Source organism: Silene latifolia, chromosome Y (assembly GCF_048544455.1).
Source record: "Silene latifolia isolate original U9 population chromosome Y, ASM4854445v1, whole genome shotgun sequence".
In the NCBI taxonomy this organism is placed as follows: Eukaryota; Viridiplantae; Streptophyta; class Magnoliopsida; order Caryophyllales; family Caryophyllaceae; genus Silene; species Silene latifolia.
Genome location: NC_133538.1, coordinates 150,848,317 through 150,870,054, shown reverse-complemented (window position 1 = coordinate 150,870,054; position 21,738 = coordinate 150,848,317). Strand labels below are relative to the sequence as shown.

Here is a 21,738-nt window from a genome sequence, read left to right as displayed (position 1 = left end):
GACAAATTTCTGACCAATATGCAAATTTTTTATCGGAAATGTGATAATTAAATTCCCAACGCCAGCCTCACGATGCCGACGAGGAGCCGGCCACTAATGTTAACCCCCATTTTCATCACCATGCCTATTCTCACACCTTCTCTCACTTGAATGCGTTCACAACCACCACTTGCCCACACTGCTGACGACGTTTACCCTCCCTATTCCTACCACCAACACTTGTCCCACGATGTTTGTTACTATCGCATCCTTTTCTTTCAATATAAATGTTAGATCTACAAAAAAAGGAACAACAAATTTTAAAAAATAATCCTACCATCCAATTATTCGAAAAATTCCGACCCAAAAATAGTCTTTTCTGGCCAACGGCGACGCGGTATCACATCTCCGGCGAGAATCTTATGGCTAAGGGTAAGGCGCTTCAGGTGAGAGTGAAAATGGAAGTTAAGTGAGAGCGTTGGTTTAATGGCATGTTTTTATGTGACCCGTAAATGTGTCAGCGTCTTCGGCGGTCATCTGGAAGCTTATTGGTGGTGGTGGAAGAGGGTTATTAATGTGATGTTGGGTTATGGGTGTACTGCATAAGGATGAGGGAGAAATAATTCCAGTGGTGCGGGATTATGTCATCTAATGAAACACAAGCTACATATTTTTAATTATGTCATCTAATGAAACACAAGCTACAACATTTCTGTGCAGGCAAATACTGCTAGTCCTTACTCTACAAATGAGAAACCATTACACATTTACATTTGATTTGAAGGTCAAAGCAAGAACCGAGTCAAGTTATGTTGTCCATCTATCTACATTCAAGGAAAAAAAGTCCAAGACAAAATAAAAAATGGGAACTCGAAAAACGAATACTGCTTAGCTGAATCTCAGTGAATTGCCCTTCATCACTAGCCCTACGAACCTACGATTAAATCAGATACAAAGGCTCAATATTGAAAGAATCCAGGGCAACTTATTTCTTGGAACAAGGACAAAGATGCTTCTTTCGCCGCATATTTTTGATTACAGTCTCTTCCCATCCAACTAAGCCACTGGATACATGAGCAGGGCATATGAGCCAGAAAGCAACTTCTCTAATGTCTAAGTCCAAAAGATGACTTCGGTTTGTATCTCCTGACTCCTATCACACAAGATGCTTCTTTCTCCACTACTAGATCACTAGAGGGTCCCGACGATGTTGAAGTTGAACCACGAGAGTGACTTGATTTTTTCCGCTCTCCTTGAAGACGATGTGTTATAGCAACCATAGCTTTCTTTACTGCAAGAGATGCACCTGTTCTCTGTAATGCAACAAGTACAAGTTGAAGAAATGGCAAACCCAAAATAAATGACAGTTTTTTCTTCGAAAGGAAAGAAATGCTAGAAATCATGAAGACCATATTTTTATGTGCACCATATATGTAGTCATACAAGTAAACAAATGAAGGACTATACTGACATGGTTCATTTGCTCAAGATCTGTATTAGTTGTCACCGACATGGATCATTGTTATAATAAACTAGTATAGTTGGGAAAGGCATGAGAGGTTGATACTTATGACCTGGGTTCGAACCCAGTTTGCATCAAAAGCTCTTATGGCTCCCTTTACACCAAAATCATTGTTATAATAATCGTGTTTATAAAATGATGGATACAACGGTCTTATATACGGATTAAGGTTTTGGATTAGCCAAAATAAATAATGTACATAATGAATGAATAAACATTAAATTTTAAGAAATAAAATGAAAAAATGAATACCTTAAATATGTCTTGAGGATAAGCACCATCAAGCAAAAAGATCAAACAAGAACAAAAGCCTTTGGTAATTTCAGAATCACTATCTGCACCAAACCTCGTTTGCAACCAAGTGATCTTTTATGTCAGTCATAACAGCAAAATTAACTCTCTCTGCATCGCTAGAAAAGAGGGGAAAAAAAGTAGTATGACTATATGAAAGAACACAAACATAGCATCATCTAGAAAAAAATAGTTTATGTGGGGATGATGCGAAAATGAGCAGAGCAACGAGGCATACATAGACTTAGGAAGTTCATCTTCTGTCAACAGTCCAATCTTCACCAGTTCTTCAAGAGAAATGAGAAGTGTGTTACCGCAATTAGCATCCTGATTTCAAAATAAAATCATTCACATTCCTGTAAGAATTGTCCTTTATTTTCATTCTATTTTGTGATTGACGGTCATTGAACTGATTTAAACATATCTAACATCCTTCACAATGACCAATTAATATCTCCATGTTATTAAATTTGACTACTTGAGCACTATCTACACAACTTTAGACTGGAAGAAAACAGGAGACTGAAATTGTAGGGAATGAACAAAAAAGGAATACAACCTGGGAAATGGCCTCAAAGTGAAGGAGATCGCGAGCGAGGGTACTGCCAGTAACCAAAGTACCTTATTTTATCTTCTTCGTAATCCTTTCACCAGAGTACGCCTTCCCTTGAGTCATAGGGCTAGAAATAAACCATAGAAGTCGCCTGAAAATACCAGATACAACAAATTACACATGGGATTATTATCGGATACACATGGTATTACTACTAGATACACAAATCGATTTGTGTATCTAGTAGTAAAACCATGTGTATCCCGGCTGGTATATTTTGTATCCACGATCCATAGATCAACTACGACCACCCACCTGGCCACCACCACCATCAACACACCCGATAATAATTCATGGTATGCCCAACATAGCACATCTCTATCATGCTAGATACACACATTTACCTTTCTAAATACACATCTCTGACATGCTAGATACACACATTTACCTTTCTAAATACACATCTCTGACATGCTAGATACACTCCTTTTCCTTAGTAGATACACATTTATGACATGGTAAATACACTTCTCTTTGTGTTAATTTGATCTAACTATGTCATATTTCCCCGCTTGATCCTCAATAAACTCCATTTAGGTGCTCAATTATGCAAGGGACAACAAATACATTCGTCCCAAACTCCCAATTGGACCATGCCTAGCCAGAATTCCTAAACTAATAACCTTACCAGTCATCCAAAAAGCCATCACCGGCTCCATTTATTTTTGTCAAAACCTAATGTAAGGCAAAAAGGATGTAAAAATAATAAATCTGGATGGCTTGGACCATCACGGCAAGCCAGCAACACCAACATTCGACCCAGCTGCTAATAAATCATAAATCTGCAACCACCACCATTTGAATAGTCCGATGAACAAAGACGATATCCAACAATCTCCTATCCATATGTCATACCTTCTGAATAGGACATGACTATTTCGTGAGTAATATGCACATGTATCCAGATTAATATATAAGTGTATCTAGAAGTACTAATCTATGTATCCACATACCATCACCATTGAACCCATGACTCATCAACACACATGACTAGTCCACCACCGCTTCTGCTTACTCCCACGACCACCACCACGCACAGCCACCTATTGCCCGCATTGCCGTCACCACACAGTGACAAGACCACCCGAGTGACTGTCACAATTTTATGACTCATTGTCGCTGAATAAATCATATAGTCTCAGAGATAACAGAGCACAGATGCAATTGGGTAATATATATGCAGTATCTACAATCAAAATCACAAAATTGTTTGACAAGATACGATCTCAAATCAAGTACTAAACCCTAAATTTTCGAACTCCAATTGTTTAGTAAAACCCAATTTTTTGTAGATACTATTCATGAAAAGGGGAAATAGAAGTCGGAATAAAATCTTACCTTTTCTGATAATGGACTGAATCTGGAGGTGTAATAATGGACTGCGTAGAGGAAACACGGGAGAGAGGATGTTAATTAGATGGAACTTTGAGATGAAATGAAAGTAGTGAAATGAGATGCTTGGTGACAGACAGCACAATGTCCGACGGTCGTTTGGAAGCTCCGACGGGTGGTGGCGGTATACTGGATAAGGGAGAGGGAAAGGTAAGGTGGATAAGAATGAGAGAGAAGGAAGTCGGGGTTTGAGTTTGGTGTTGGAATAGAAAAGGGAGATGCGCGTCTTTTATATTTGGGGAAGTTCGTACAGTTCGTACGGAACTTTAGTTCGTACCTGACCCCGACCCTATATATATATATATATATATATATATATATATATATATAATGCATGTGTAATACATATAAAATATATCAATAAATGGATAAGCATGTTTGTTGGTTGTTACTAGCCAATCAAACACAATGACAACTGCCAAATAGTCACATGTTTTCACGCATGACAATCCAAAGTCTCACAAAAGTTTTCCGTAAAACAATCCAACCCAGATAAGGGTTAGCATCCCCGATCGGGGACGTAACCATTTGCATAATTGTCATTTTTGCTTTCTCGAATTACACTAAGTATAAATAAAACACAACCACGATCATCCAAACCCGATAGGGGACACAATAATCGACATATATACTTAGAAAATTCTTCTAACATGATAAATTATATTATCATAAACATATCCATTTCATACATGAACTCGATATACGATTATATGAGCATATATTCCGTATTCCCGACTCACATTTTATCCATTACGAGCTCAAAACCGATTCTAACTCGAAAACCCGAATACACTTAAATGTAATGTGATCAAAATCACTAACATTCCTCCCCCATTTAAGTGTATCCCTTGTTTCCATTTAAAATAATAAAGTAAACAAATCTATGCATAAATGCAAGTGTCCCACGGATTGAACTTCCACATTAGTATATTACACATTTCAAATATTCGAGAATCAAGGTGTCCAACGGATTGAACCTTTCAACCCATATTGAATACATGAAGATAACATACACATAGACTCAAATAAACTCTTAAAGTTACAAATTTGATATTATTGACCGCCTTGTGTCCATATCCTTTCATGAGAGTATAGGAAGCCAAGTCCGAGCCTCTTGAAGCGGCTACACTTCACACTCACATAGGTCAATCTTTCATCGTGCACCTACAAAATGCACTTTATCAAAGATTTCATTAAGAAGTATTAAACTTCAACCTCCTGTCATGCAGGTCATGCACATACCTTTCAGGATTATAACATGTGCCTCAATCTTCCATAATAAGCCTTCCACATTGAACTTAGCTTCTAAAATTTGTTAGAGGGAAGTTGGGTACCTTATCATAAAGATCTAGATGGAATTTAAACCCATCCCGATTACCGACTTAATAACCAAGTCCTTAGCTAATCCCTTCGTCAAGTGATCAGCCAAATTATGATGTGTCCTCACAAAATCAACGGAAATAACTCCTTGAGTAATCAACTCACGAACCGTGCTATGTCTAACACCAAGGTGTCTATGTAACACCCCCATGGTGACCGGTTCAAAATTGTAGGGCGAGTTTGCGACTTTAGGACGTCTCCCAAGTCTTTCCATTAGCTCCTACAATTTCTACCCTGGGTTCATTTTATTTGACTCCCTATGTTCATTGGATTCATTGGTTACAGGTTTCAGGATCGTCGCTCTGATACCATTTTGTAACACCCTCATACACCAAGTGCCTTACCAGGACCACTCAAGGCATGAAAGTGCTACCATATCGGTTACCCGAGGCAATGATAATCATAAGACAATAAAGAAACGTACTTTAAAAGTAAATATAATTTAAGTGATTACATGTCTCAAACCAAAACTGTCAAACTGAAATACAAGGTTCTCAGACGATCTACTGATGAAACTATCAAAGTTATAAAACATCGTCTGACACAGCGGAAGACTTCTAACTGCCACGTGATGACTCATCCCAGCTATCTCATACGCGTCATCTCATCCCTGCTCAATAACTGCTCACCACCCCCGAATGGATCACCACAGTTTTTAAAACAATAAACGGGGTCAGTACTAATCACACAATTTATATAATCCAACAACAACAAACAACACAAATTCAATCGTCACAGATATACTCCGAACTCCATCACCAACTCCACAATACTGACTACACACTAAAGAGTGTAGCCCTGCCAGAGTGCCCATCGCAACAGGTCACTCCACGCCGCCAGTGGGGGACCGCAGCCGTTCTCACCTAATCCCCGCTCATCTCCGTCGAGCGATAAACCCAAATCCATTAATGTGCACATCCCTTCTGTGGCGGGTTCCACAGAAGGCGAATAATGGGCATGAAGCCACTCCCGCAAGTAACTCCACTCAGCCAGGGACGCGCCCCGAAGAACACAGACAGATACGAATAATCACAACTATTAAACAGCAATCAAAACCAACAACCGTCACAATACTCGTATGATAACAATCAACAATCACAAATCACCACCAACACATTGTGGGATTAATACTGAGTAGGGAAACCCTACCTGGAAAGCAACACAGTCAGACGATCTCAACAGATGTTATCAAAAAGCCACCTCTACGAATCCTCCTCCTAACATAACATCACATAATTCACTAACCACATAAAACTAACACAACTCCCCAATTCCTAAAATTAGGGTTTAACGAAACTTAATAAAATATAACAAATTCGGTACGTAGATCTTACCCTCGACGCAAGGATCACAAAGATGTAAAGAAAGATGAATTCCGACCTTCCAAGCTCCGAGATTTGTCAATAATGCGATGAATGCAAAGTACGTAGATTAAAATTTCTTTTGAAAGTGATTAGGTTTGTAAAAGCGTATTATGAAAGTGATGAAAGTGTTTATATATTAATTCGCATTATTAACAAAACCCGATAAAACATTACCCTTAAATCGGGCTACTCGATCGAGTAACTGACGTACGCGATCGAATGCCTCCTACTCGATCGAGTACCAAGGCTACTCGACCGAGTACCCAACAAGTCAGAAACTATTTTAAATCGTAAAACACCCTTACTCGACAGAGTAAGGCGCACTCGATAGAGTAACCAGAGACTCATAAAACCGTAGTATTACAGTCTTCCCTCCTTAAAAAGAACTTCGTCCCCGAAGTTCAACCCATACATAAAAACAAACCTACCAACTCGACCAAGACACAACAACGCAACTAAGAACTCAAAACAAAACCTCATCCTATGAAACATGAACTCTTAACACCAACTCCACCAACCACGCCTACCTCCACAACATGTCTCACGATATCGTATCAACTACATTATATCTCTCTCAACACTAACTCCATACACTACCAACACAAACGCTGCTAGCTCCGTAACATATAATCCACTAGATAATCCAATATCAAGATACTCATAGCATCAAACGGAATGTTACATTCTACCACCCTTAAAAGGAACTTCGTCCTCGAAGTTTACTCACAACCTTTAATAAAATCAATCAAAACAAATATCCGTCCTTTATGCTACACCAACACTCTACTTCCAAATATACTACCATATGTACAACCATCAAAATCTCTTTTATCGCATCCTACTCCTCTTAAGATAAATGTTACGTCCTCGTAACTCACTAATACTAAATCCTAGCTATATCGTCTCATTATCCTCATCACCACCGCATGTCAAAGATAACCACCTATAATCTAAACACTCGCCATGTATATATCCAAGGCTCTCTTACTTAAACATTTCTCATACCTCAACTCATTCGGCACACCACCTAACCTATACCATAAAACTTGTAGCAAAAACACCATACTAACTCTCCATTATTACTGCAAAACAACATACCTCTCTATGTAAAGCACCTATCTCCCAAAAGCATAACTCACGATCCACACTCGTTACGTACACTCACACTAGATCCTCAAGTTCTTTCCTTCATTACCGCAAAACTCACACATAACTTAACATGACACTAATTCCCCCAACACCCTACACTCAATATCTCAACAAAGGATTATGAACCACCTGCATCTTTCAGGTCATTACCACACATGTTTTACGAATCACTTGCCATTACCATGTCCACTAAAGCCTTATCTAGAACAAGATCAAAATTACTGTAACAACCTCTCACAACCGTGGCCCGTCAACAGAATATCACTATACCATGATAACAACGAAAACATATACAACTCTATTTCATATCATACTCTACCCTCATTCCCAAACTTAACCTGGTAAAGAAAACATCAATAAACAAGACAACTGTCTATCTGCACAAACTGAAACTCGCAGGGAGCAACATCAAACAAAACAACAATCTATGTATAACTGGTATGTACTTTCGAAACTCGAATCATAATCATCCCGCCTACTCCACCACAACCGGTGACGGCATCGCAACACCGCCACCAACAAGCCGTGACCGCAAAGGCGAAAAATACCCGCATCACAACATGAAGTACCATGCCCAGATCACCACTCGAGGCACAACAACCACATCGATAAACATCACAATCACATATAATTCCCATAAACACTGACTCAGTATGACATTTCGAACAAGAAAACTCACTCAAAACCGTTTTACTAGATTATAACACAACATATTATACGGAATAAACTGACAAGAATCTCATGAACATCATCCTTACCATTTCACGGAATAAACATGTATCATCAATACACATACAATTTTAACTATCCATGCCAGATCAATCAAATTATTACCTTTTGAACCTCATTCCATTAATATACCGTACCCAACATAAATTACAAAACAATCATATAACAATTTTATAATTATCACACCATACCACTTCTTGTGAGGTCAGAACCTCACACAAACATTTACACATATCATAGACCCGTAATCACATCCACCTAGTCAATCCTGATCATGTAAGTTACCACCTGATAAAAGTTACCTCTCACCCGAGCTTAACTCGTGTACCCCTCATAACATATTCTCCCATTCGCATATACATCACCCCCTGCCAATTGTAACCGTACCATTAATACTCAACTACTAACAACCGTCTCATATAACCACATCTTATACTCTCTCACAACCATACATATCAATCTGGTCTCTACAAAATCAACCTCTTTAGAATTGCTACCTTTCTAATATACCATCACCCTTGTCCCTTAACCACTAGTCACAAACCATAACACTACCACTGTCCGGATATCAAACCTCTTACACTCATCTCTAAACATCACGATTTCTTTCCTATCTTTGGTTAACATCCCAAACAACAAACATCGAATCCATCAACAAAATTACCTCAACATTCTTCCCAATACTATCCTTAATTGTATCATCATCTAACTCTCCACCGAAAAATCTCGTATCGTGCAAATACTCCACCAACTTCATACTCCCTTAATTCCACGAAACTCATGATTAATCATGTTGTCCTGAAACTTCTGTATAACCATTAACTTACTTACTCTTGATAGTATCATACATCTCGACGATTCCTTACTTTTATGTCACATAACTCCGGTGAACATTTTTCTCAGCTTATTTTTATCCTTCTTTTCTCTTTATACTCAACAATACCATTTAATAGCTCAACTCCTTATTACTTCTACCCAACTCTTTAGTGCTCCAATTACCTTCTCATCGCTCCAAAACTCAAATCCCATTATTTTATATCGATATCATCTCACTCTTTCTTACCATGGATCTTCTCTTATTATGCTATCACTCACACTTGCCACTAATCTATCCATAAAATCAACGTTCACTGTTCAAACAATTGCATCTCCTTTGTACCTCTCTAGAAATCAGAATTCATTTCATACCGTTAATTGCCCAAGGAAATCACACAGTAGTCTCATCTCTTAATAAAACAAATCTCCCAAACTCACTCACTGTGTACAAATCTACCTCGCGACATGTCTCCATAAAGTTCACTGTATACCACTCTTCTCAACCCCTTTAAAACGAACTTTTACTACATATATTCTTAACCCACACGACTCCTAACCATCTCCCTCCATAATTATTTACACATCTCAAGCTGCCACTATCCACATCCTTACTTTCAATCTTTTTATTCTCACGTTCCTTAGACTCACATCATCCCTTGCCCATATTCACTTGCTTTTACGTTACTCAACACACAATCATATCACTCATCTCATCTCAAAAAACATGCTCTATGTCTCAATTAAGCTATAACAATCTTCCTTTTCTTTTTCCACTATCTATCACAACCACATATAACTCATGTCCTCCCACCGAACTCATACTCACCACAGGTGCCACTCCTTACATCATAAGATTGGGTAACTTACGCATCAGGATTAACATACATATAAAACAATGCAAAAAGAAGCAAAATAACACCTTTGAATTAAACATAATATGCAACGAAGTCAAAAGATAAGCATATGACCCAAAATAGGGGTCACTAGATCGAGTATAGGCCACTCGATCAAGTAACTGACTTACTCGATCGAGTAGGTGAAAGTCAGGGACACGTATATAAAAATTACCAGGACTACTCGATCGAGTAAGGGGTACTCGATCGATTACCAAAGTGCACTCGATCGAGTAGAGCCACCCGATCGAGTACCCTATGCATTTCTCAGCACTGTCCAGTTTTCGTAAAACGGTCATAACTCACTCATTTCTTGGTCGTTTTGGGCGTGTGACCTATCGTTAGAATCGTAAAAGAACAAGCTATCACCTCCAATTAGAATCACATCAAAATCATTTATAAATCTCAAGTTATAACAGTTTAAAGACAACCTCTTTATAATCGAAAAACACAACTACTTGATTTTACTTCTAAACAACTTAAACGACAACAAGGTAAACAAAACAACCCAATACTCATAAAACCAATAGTCCCAATCACATGTTACTATTTTCGAAAGCAAAGCAACAACATTCATCATGCACATAATTTATTTAACTTGCCAATCATGACTTACCCACATGCTTTTATTCTATCACTTTTCGTAAACAAAATCACAAATACATGACATCAAATCCCCTATTCACATGTTACTAGCATAACAAACTTATAAAATAACTTCCATTATATAACATGCTTAATCATAAATCATATTATCATACAACAATTATTCATCTTTTTCCACTAATTCATCCATCATGCCACATATTTATCCACCATATTCGTTCAACCTATTCAGCCAACACATGTTCAATTCACACTCCCAACTTTCTGTACTCTTACTCAAAACGACAACAACAACATATATAGTTACACATCGCTTTATATATATATAAACAAAACACTTTTCCTTACATGATTATAACATGCCAAATTACATGTATCAATCATTATAATTTCATGCTTTACAATCAACCAACATACAATTCACGTCATCATCATCTTTCAATTCAGATCCCCCATCCTCCACATGCATGCATCCATCAATTCATACAACATACTACTACATAGATACACAAAGCACACAATAAGCACATAACGATCCCAACACATATCCCATGGTGACCGGTTCAAAATTTTAGGGCGAGTTCGCGACTTTAGGATGTCTCCCAAGTCTTTGAATTAGCTCCTACAATTTCTACCCTGGGTTCATTTTATTTGACTCCCTATGTTCATTAGATTCATTGGTTACAGGTTTCAGGATCGTCGCTCTGATACCATTTTGTAACACCCCCATACACCAAGTGCCTTACCAGGACCACTCAAGGCATGGAAGTGCTACCATCTCGGTTACCCGAGGCAATGATAATCATAAGACAATAAAGAAACGTACTTTAAAAGTAAATATAATTTAAGTGATTACATGTCTCAAACCAAAACTGTCAAACTGAAATACAAGGTTCTCAAACGATCTACTGATGAAACTATCAAAGCTATAAAACATCGTCCGACACAGCAGAAGACTTCTAACTGCCACGTGATGACTCATCCCAGCTATCCCATATGCGTCATCTCATACCTGCTCAATAACTGCTCACCACCCCCGAATAGATCACTAAAGTTTTTAAAACAATAAACGGGGTCAGTACTAATCACACAATTTATATAATCCAACAACACAACAAACAACACAGCTCAATCGTCACAGATATACTCCGAACTCCATCACCAACTCCACAATACTGACTACACACTAAAGTGTGTAGCCCTGCCAAAGTGCCCATCGCAACAGGTCACTCCACGCCGCCAGTGGGGGACCGCAGCCGTTCCCACCTAATCCCCGCTCATCTCCGTCGAGCGATAAACCCAAATCCATTAATGTGCATATCCCTTCTGTGGCGGGTTCCACAGAAGGCGAATAATGGGCGTGAAGCCACTCCCGAAAGTAACTCCACTCAGCCAGGGACGCGCCTCGAAGAACACAGACAGATACAAACAATCACAACTATTAAACAGCAATCAAAACCAACAAACAAAATTAAAAAAAAACCCTAATGACAGGCGATTATCAGGCGACACAAGAGACGATCATCCACCATCATTAGGGCTTGATTTTTCTTCACTATGGCTCGTAATTCTGCATCCAAATCTAAGACAAAACAATCTGCTAATAGTAAACGTACAAGTTCTCAAAAAAAAGTAAGACTGAGTCATAATGGAGGAGGAGTAAAGGGACCATCTGAGGAGGATGTGCAAAGAACCAAGCCTATGCATGAAGTCAATGGTGTTACTGGTCTCTCCTTTGATGATGAAGAGGAGCCTGTTGCAAATACAAAATTTGTGACACAACGTGGTAAGAAATCTAATGCAAACTCACAAACTGATAATCAGACTGAAACAGAAAAAGGAATAGAGACAACTACAACCCTAGTTGAGCCTTCTCCTGTCATTCAAACACAGTTGGAGGAAGATATTTTACAATTCACTGCAGATGATGTGCAGGAGGAGGTAGAGTATTGGAATCAGGCTGTTGTGTGCTTTGTCTTAGGGGCTAATCCACCATGGGAGGTGTTAGAAGGTTATATTCATAGAATATGGAATAAATATGGCATTGACAAGATTTCGTTCCTTCCTAATGGAATTTTTCTTGTCAGGTTTAAGACCTTGAATAGTAAGGAAGAAGTGCTTAAGGCTGGATATCACATGTTTGATAACAAACCCTTAGTGGTTAAACCTTGGCAAAGTGATGTGGACCTCCTTAAAGAGGAGGTAAAAGTAGTGCCAGCTTGGATTAAACTGTATGGTGTACCTCTAAAATTTTGGGGTAAGTGTATGCCAAAGATAGCTGCTTTGGTGGGACCTTATGTTAGGTCTGATCCAGCTACAGAGGCCAAAACCAGACTGGGATATGCAAGGGTGATGGTTGAACTAAAAGTTGGGCACAAGTTCCTTACTTGTGTTCAGTTTAAAGATGAGCATGGCAGTTTACTGAAGGTTAAGGTAGAATATGACTGGAAGCCTAGTATTTGTTTGAAATGTAAAGGCATGGGACATGAAACCAATGAGTGTAGGAAGTCTCAGCAAAAGAAACAAGCTCTCCCTGTAGTCAGCAAAGAATGGAGACCTGTGCCTCAGGTAAAATCAAATTTATCTATGACTGAGTATCCTGTACTGTCCAGTCCAACTACTCCTACTCCTAAACAGCAACAACTTGAGGACAAGGAGGAGAGTGACACTGAGGACATCATAGATCTGGATGAAATTGAGAGACAACATGAAAGTGCAAGAAAAAATGGTGACACTCCTAACCCACCTGTTTCTCATGAATAACATAGGGTTTTGGAATGTGTGGGGTCTTAATAGTGTAAATAAACAAAAAGTAGTTAAAAATTTTATGAATAATCATAGGCTTGGCCTATTTGGTTTGCTTGAGACTAAAATAAGTGGTGGAAATGTGGCAAATGTAACCCTTAACATGTTTGATGGATGGTGTGTGACCACCAATAGTCATACTCATAAGGGTGGAAGGGCTTGGATGTTATGGAAGCCTCAACTTTTTGATGTACATGTTTTGGCTTATAATCCCCAGTTTATTCATGCAAAGATTACTGTTAAAGTCACAAGGAAGAGTTTTTTCTTAACCTTGATTTATGCCTTCAATGATGGTAAGGATAGACTTGAGCTGTGGAGAAGTCTGAAGTATTTTGCTCATTCCTGCTCTGACCCTTGGGCTCTTGCTGGAGATTTCAATACAGTTTTGAATCCTGATGAGAGATTAGGTGGGCAGACTAAAGATGATGATATGGAAGCCTTTGTAGACTGTGTGACTGCTTGTGGGATGGTTGATATCCAGGCTACTGGTGCTTTCTTTACCTGGACAAATAAACAAGATGTTGAGCATAGAAAGTACAGTAGACTAGATAGATTTTTGGTTAATAATGAATGGTTAACTGATTTTCCTGATATGATTGGACACTTTCACCCTGAAGGGTTGTTTGATCATAATCCATGTGTTATATCAAACAAACACCATGTTGTCACAAAGAATAGAAGTTTTAAGTACTTCAATATGTGGGGTGGTGCTGCTGTTTTTCTTCCTAGGGTTAAGACTGTTTGGGATGAACACATTCAAGGCACTAGGATGTTCTGTATTGTCAAGAAATTGAAACAGTTAAAACCTGTCCTAAAGGAGATTAACAAAGAATGCTATGCAGATATAGAACTCAAAACAGGTGAAGCAGAGCAGGTTTTGACAGCTATTCAAAATCAAATTATTGATGATCCCAGGAATCATTTGCTTATCACTCAGGAAAGGGAAGCTCTGGAAAATCTCAGAAGCTTAACTAAGGCCAGAGACAGTTTTCTTAGTCAAAAGGCTAAATCTAAATGGCTTGAGGAGGGAGATGCTAACACTGCATATTTTCATGCTGCTATCAGGAAAAGATGCATGAGTAATACCATAATACAGATTGAGGATCAGCATGGGAGAGTTTGTTCTGAAACCCAAAGTATCCAGGATGCTTTTCTAGAGTATTATAATGGCTTACTGGGCAATAGGAAGATCACTGATAATGTCAGGTCTGCTGTTTTGGATTTTGGAAATTGTTGCAATGAGGAACATATTTCTATTCTCAACAAGCCAGTGTTATATGAGGAGGTCAAGCAGGTTGTTTTTTCCATTCCTATTGATAAAGCCCCAGGTCCTGATGGCTACACAAGTGGGTTCTTTAGGGATTCATGGGAGTTGATTGGCAATGATGTTGTGAAGGCTGTGCAGGATTTTTTTCACACTGGTCAGTTGCTCACTCAACTGAATGCAACTAATATCAGTCTAATTCCAAAATGTGAGAGACCAAAATCAGTTAAGCAATTCAGACCTATTGCTTGTTGTAATGTTCTTTACAAGGTTATATCTAAACTTCTTTGCAATAGATTAGCCCTGGTCCTTCCTGACATTATTCATGAAAGTCAAGGGGCATTTGTGCAAGGAAGGTCCATCATTGAGAATGTGTTGATTTGTCAGGATATTGTTCATCAGTACTCTAGGAAGAATGTCTCTCCTAGATGTTTGTTTAAAATTGATCTATAAAAGGCTTATGATACAGTTGAATGGGATTTTGTGAAGCAGCTACTTACAGGTCTGAAGTTCCCTAGTAAGTTTGTTGACCTACTTATGGCATGCATAACTACCACTTCCTATACTTTGGTGCTTAATGGGAATAATTTTGGCTACTTTAAGGGTGAAAGGGGTCTCAGGCAGGGTGATCCAGTGTCTCCACTCATCTTTACTATCTGTATGGATTACTTGACTAGGCTAATTGCATTTGCTACTAGTAGGTGGCCTTTTCACTATCATCCTATGTGCAAAGCTATTAAACTCACTCACCTTATGTTTGCGGATGATTTGTTGATGTTCTGCAAAGGAGATGCTCCTTCCATCATCCTCCTTATGAAGGCCTTCATTTCATTTTCTAATGCTTCAGGACTGCAGATGAATAACACTAAATCAGAAAGTTTTTTCAATGGAATGAAGGAAGAGCTGCAAAAAGATATTTTATCAATCACAGGTTTTCAAGAGGGAGAAATGCCCTTTAGATACTTGGGAGTTCCTATTCAGCCTGGCAAAATCTCTAAAAAGGATTGTAGTAGTCTTGTGGAGAAAATGGTGACAAGAATCAGGAGCCTTGGAGCTAAAAAGCTTTCCTATGCAGGTAGGGTTGTCCTCATCAACTCTGTTCTTAATACTCTCTATAACTATTGGGCTGCTATGTTTGTCATCCCCAAAGCTGCCATTAAAAGAGTTGAGGCTATATGTAGAAACTACCTATGGGATAGCTCTACTGAATATCACAGAGTCCCATTGGTTGGTTGGGATAGAGTAACTATGCCTAAAGCTGCAGGAGGATTAGGCATTAAGAAAGCCAGTGTCTGGAATATAGCTTCTGTTGGTAAGCTGGTTAACTGGATTTACACGAAGTTTGATAGATTATGGATCAAATGGGTTGACAGTGTCTACCTCAAAGGGTCTTCCTGGCATGACTATACCCCAGCAAATGATTCTACTTGGACTTGGAAGAGTATTTGTAAGGTGAAGGAGAAGATTAAAGATGGATTCATTGATAATGTTTGGGCTCCTCACCAGAAAGGTTACACGATTGGTAATGGATATGATTGGCTTATGGGAAATCTTACGAAACAACAATGGTCTACAATTGTTTGGAATAACTGGAATATTCCTAAAGCTTCGTTCATATCATGGCTCATTATGCAAGAAGGTATTAACATCAAGTCGAAACTCTATGCCTATGGTTACTGTCAGGATGACAGGTGTATTTTGTGTGATACTCAGTCTGAAACAATTCCTCACCTGTTCACTGAGTGTGAGTTTAACAGTAAAGTTCAGAAGTGTGTTGAGGATTGGATTGGTCGATCAATGCCTACCATCAATGAACTACTGACTACAAATCGAAATAATTTGAAATGGAAAGCACTAGCTATGATTTTGACGAATTACAGATATTTAATCTGGGCTCAACGGAATCATGCGAGGATTGAGCTAAATGTGTTGAGACCTCCAGTGGTTGTAGAGCGGATGAAGAAGATGGTTCAGCTGCAACTTCGACGGAGGTGTATGGGTAAGGATGGAATGAGTGAAATGGAAATCCGGAATTGTCTGGGTTTCTATTGATAGTTCGATTTATCTGAGATTGTTGTTGTTGTTTTGGTTCATTTTTGCATATGATCTCGATGTAATTGGGGAAGTCTTTTGATACATATATAATACATACTCACATTTCACCAAAAAAAAAGCAATCAAAACCAACAACCGTCACAATACTCGTATGATAACAATCAATAATCACAAATCACCACCAACACATTGTGGGACTAATACTGAGTAGGGAAACCCTACCTGGAAAGCAACACAGTCAGACGATCTCAACAGCTGTTATCAAAAAGCCTCCTCTACAAATCCTCCTCCTAACATAACATCACATAAATCACTAACCACATAAAACTAACACAACTCCCCAATTCCCAAAATTAGGTTTTAACGAAACTTAATAAAATATAACAAATTCGGTACGTAGATCTTACCCTCGACGCAAGGATCACAAAGATGTAAAGAAAGATGAATTCCGACCTTCCAAGCTCCGGGATTTGTCAATAATGCGATGAATGCGAAGTACGTAGATTGAAATCTCTTTTGAAAGTGATTAGGTTTGTAAAAGCGTATTATGAAAGTGACGGAAATGTTTATATATTAATTCGCATTATTAACAAATCCCGACAAAACATTACCCGTAAACCGGGCTACTCGATCGAGTAACTGACGTACTCGATCGAGTGCCGCCTACTCGATCGAGTACCAAGGCTACTCGATCGAGTACCCAACAGGTCAGAAACTATTTTAAATCGTAAAACACCCTTACTCGACAGAGTAAGGCTCACTCGATATAGTACCCAGAGACTCATAAAACCATAGTATTACAGTGTAGACTTTTCGTTGTAAACTTCACTATAGGCCTTAGCCAAAGTCGCCGAACTATCACAATGGATAGATATAGGAGGAATAGGTGTTGGCCAAACCGGAATTTCATAAACCGAATTCCTTAACCATTTCGCCTCTTTACCGGCCGCAGCTAAAGCAATGAATTCCGACTCCATAGTCGAACTTGTTATACAAGTTTGCTTCTTAGAAGCCCCTGAGATAGCTCCTCCACCAAGCAAGAAGACCCATCTACTAGTAGATGAATGATCCTCCATATTGGTGATCCAACTAGCATCTGAATACCCTTCTAAGACCGAAGGAAATCCGACATAGTTCAAACCATAATCCATGGTTTGCTTCAAGTATCTCAATACACGTTTTACTGCAACCCAATGTTCAAGACTAGGATTACTTGTGTATCTACTCAACTTGCCAACGGCAAAGGCGATATCCGGTCTTGTGCTTGTCATGGCATACATCAAACACCCAATCACTTGAGAGTACTCAAGTTGTGGAATAGCTTCACCTTTATTAGGCATAAGCTTAACACTAGGATCCATTAGAGTGTTAACCGGAGAAAAATTTCCATGATTAAACTTCTTTAACACTTTCTCAATGCAATGAGATTGTGTCAAAGAGAATCCCTTGTTCTCACGCTTGATCTTTATACCAAGTATCACATCCGCCTCAACCATGTCTTTCATGGCAAAACTTGATGACAAAAAGGCATTAGTAAGGTCTACTTGATTTTGGTCGGTACCAAAGATCAACATGTCATCAACATATAGACAAATAATGACTCCATTACCGTTGTCATCAAATTTGCTATACACACAATTATCCGACTGATTTAGTTTATACCCATTAGATAGAACAACCTCATCAAACTTATGATGCCATTGTTTAGGAGCATGTTTAAGTCCATACAATGATTTAATTAATTTACAAACCTTATGCTCATTACCGGGCATAATAAATTCTTCAGGTTGTTTCATATACACCTCCTCTTTAAGGTCACCATTCAAGAACGCCGTCTTGACATCCATTTGATGAATCACTAGATTATTAATTGCAGCAAGTGCAATCAACAACCTAATAGTAGTAATGCGAGCTACGGGATCATAGGTATCGAAATAATCAATCCCTTCCTTTTGTCTAAAGCCTTGGATAACCAAGCTAGCTTTAAACTTTTCGATAGAACCATCAACTTTATCTTCTTTTTGAAGATCCACTTGCAACCTAATGGTTTACAACCACGAGGTAAATCCGCAAGCACCCATGTTAACCCCCGCAATAACGGTAAGAAAAGAACAATAATAAAATGCGGAATTTTAGGAAATTTTTTAAACTTTTAAAGTTTAAAGCGCGAGTTCATAAAAATCTATAGCAGAAATAATGAATGCGGAAATAAAGATTAAATTATACAAACGCGATAGTCAAAGGTGAGGGAAAATATATCCCTCGAATGACAAAAGATAAAAGGTGAGTCTAAGCAATCCTAATAAACCAACTACTAGTCCAAGGTTTAGTTCTCGCTAGCCCACACGTCTTCCCCACGTAAGCGTCTTCACAACATGTCATTCATGTAAACATGAACGCCACAGTCACTGGGGAGTAACTCAAGGTTCTCCCAGCCACAAAATCTCGAAACACAGATAAACAAGAACATATTAGAACATGATAAAAATAACCATTTGATGCAAGCATTGAGACATGAGACTAACATTCAAAACATGCGTAGTCAATCGTAGATAAGGCATATGGTACATACATATGAGACAATCCAACCAAAACGTCATAAATGATAATACAACTATAAACATGATAGAATATCATATGTCACGGATAAATAAGATTAACATCATAATACATGTGAATGGAAACCTTAGTCATGAACTATGAAAGCCAAATAACATACAATTCACGAAATGGGACTACTAATATCACATATAAAGCAAAGCATCCGGCTCAGAGGCTACCTTTAAAGCATGTCCGAGACACAAATCCTTAAGTACCTTGGCTCAGCGGTTACCTTTAAAACATGTTCAAGGCACGACCTCTAAAGTATCTGGCTCAGCGGTTACCTTTAAAACATGTCCAAATACTACAAACAAGTGCCCGACTCAAAGGTTACCTTTAAAACATGTCCGAGGCACAACACATAAAGTATCTGGCTCAGCGGTTACCTTTAAAACATGTCCAAATACTACAAACAAGTACCCGACTCAGAGGTTACCTTTAAAACATGTCCGAGGTGCAACAAACAAATATCTGGCTTAGCGGTTACCTTTAAAACATGTCCAAATACTACAAACAAATGCCCGACTCAGAGGTTACCTTTAAAACATGTCCGAGGCACAACAAACAAGTGTTTGGCTCAGCAGTTCCCTTTAAAACATGGCCAAATACAACAAAGAAGTATCAGGGACGAGATTATTAATGTCACATTCATACTTATGGCTTGCATCTCACCATAAGTACGTATGGTAACATCAATTCCGGCGATCATATCATAACTAGAGGGCTTATAGCTCACCCCGAGTATCCGATATGACCAAGACTCTCACAACTGAACAATACAAGACATTATCTAGAATACGACCCTTCATAAGTAACTATTTATAATAAACATCTCATACATGTATTATATTAATAAAGATTCCATTTCATAATTTAACATGCCGGTTAAATAAAATATAACAAGCGATCATGAATAATTTACGTTCTGTGAAATACGAGATAAAAATGTAACCAACCATCAATGGGTCATTCCTAAATATTCACCATGACAATGGTTGGCCTAACAACATGATTCATACAAGCATAACAAATAAAACACAACAAGTCCAACTAGCAAAACATGACAAGTCCAACCAATTAAACAAAACAAACTCAACTAATTAAAATAACATAAGTCACCAAAATGGAAGAAGGAAAATAAGTGGATAATCAAACACCATCTCAAAGAATTGGCCCAACAACACAAGGGATATAGTGAATCCAACAAATCAAACCAAATGAGCCCAACATTTAGGACCAAAAGAGCCCAACAATTTGGACCATAGGAGCCCAACAATAAAACCGATTGAATCCAACAATTAAAGCCTAATATGTAAAAGAACGATATTTATGAGTCACGTTATACGAAACGCGAGACAAAACGTAAACAAACCAAAATCCGAACCACCCATAAGCATATACGAGTCAACAAGGGAAAACTTTGGCCATGATACGAATAAAAAGTATAAACAACCATCATACACAAAGGATATATATATTTATAGAACTTGAAACGGTAAAACGGGCGCCATTTACTCATACGGACTCCGAATCTAGTGATACAAGTGGCTAAACCACCTAATTTTTCGACGCCGGTCCATCTGTCATATTTTCAGTGTGCATGTGGTAATGGAGGTCATCCCGGTCAGGTATGACAGGTGTCCAGGCCAACACGGGTGAGTTTGAGACGAGTTTCTAAGCACGAGTAAGGCGGTAATCGTCCATACTAGTTACCCAAATCATACATGTATATACACATGAGACGGAAATTAACAAGTTGGCTCAAATCACCCAAGAAGCCAACTCAAAAACAGTCCACAAAATACAGCCATCAACAATCTATACACATGGTTTCTAGACAATTTGTGAAGCCGTCTTAAGACAAAATTTTAAGCATGAAAGGGGTGTAATTTCTTACATAAAAATAACCCAATACATACATTGATATGTACACATGACATGAGCTATCAAATTGACTCGAACCAACAACAAAATCAACCTCAAAGCCGAGTCCAAAATTGTCCCCGTGCAGCCCCCTTTTCACGGTTTCGACCACCATTTTTGAGACCGTCTCACACAAGTTTTATACTATACTGAATCACATAGGTCGTACCGTAGCCCAGTCATCAAAAAAATATTTCCTTAAGAACTTTAGTAACTCCAAAATTGCAGGGACTTCATTTGTTATAGTCGGAACAAAAATGAATATGCAGTGCAGGACCAATTGAAATACAGAGTATGGCATCCATGTGACATGACATTGTCATTCATTGCTATGTATCAAAACGAGTAATAAAGAA

At 38.5% G+C, this 21,738-nt stretch overlaps 1 long non-coding RNA gene and 1 pseudogene across 1 annotated transcript; one reads left to right on the top strand and one right to left on the bottom strand.

Moving 5' to 3' along the window:
* Positions 1-21,738, top strand: part of LOC141629179 (cardiolipin synthase (CMP-forming) / mitochondrial hydrolase fusion protein-like) — an 80,219-nt pseudogene that overhangs the window by 25,584 nt on the left and 32,897 nt on the right.
* LOC141633122 (uncharacterized) lies at positions 670-3,811 on the bottom strand. The gene is made up of 5 exons (XR_012537924.1): positions 3,744-3,811; positions 2,352-2,496; positions 2,031-2,119; positions 1,754-1,836; positions 670-1,292 (listed from the first exon to the last, which is right to left on the bottom strand). It is a non-coding gene; the product is annotated as an uncharacterized LOC141633122 (long non-coding RNA).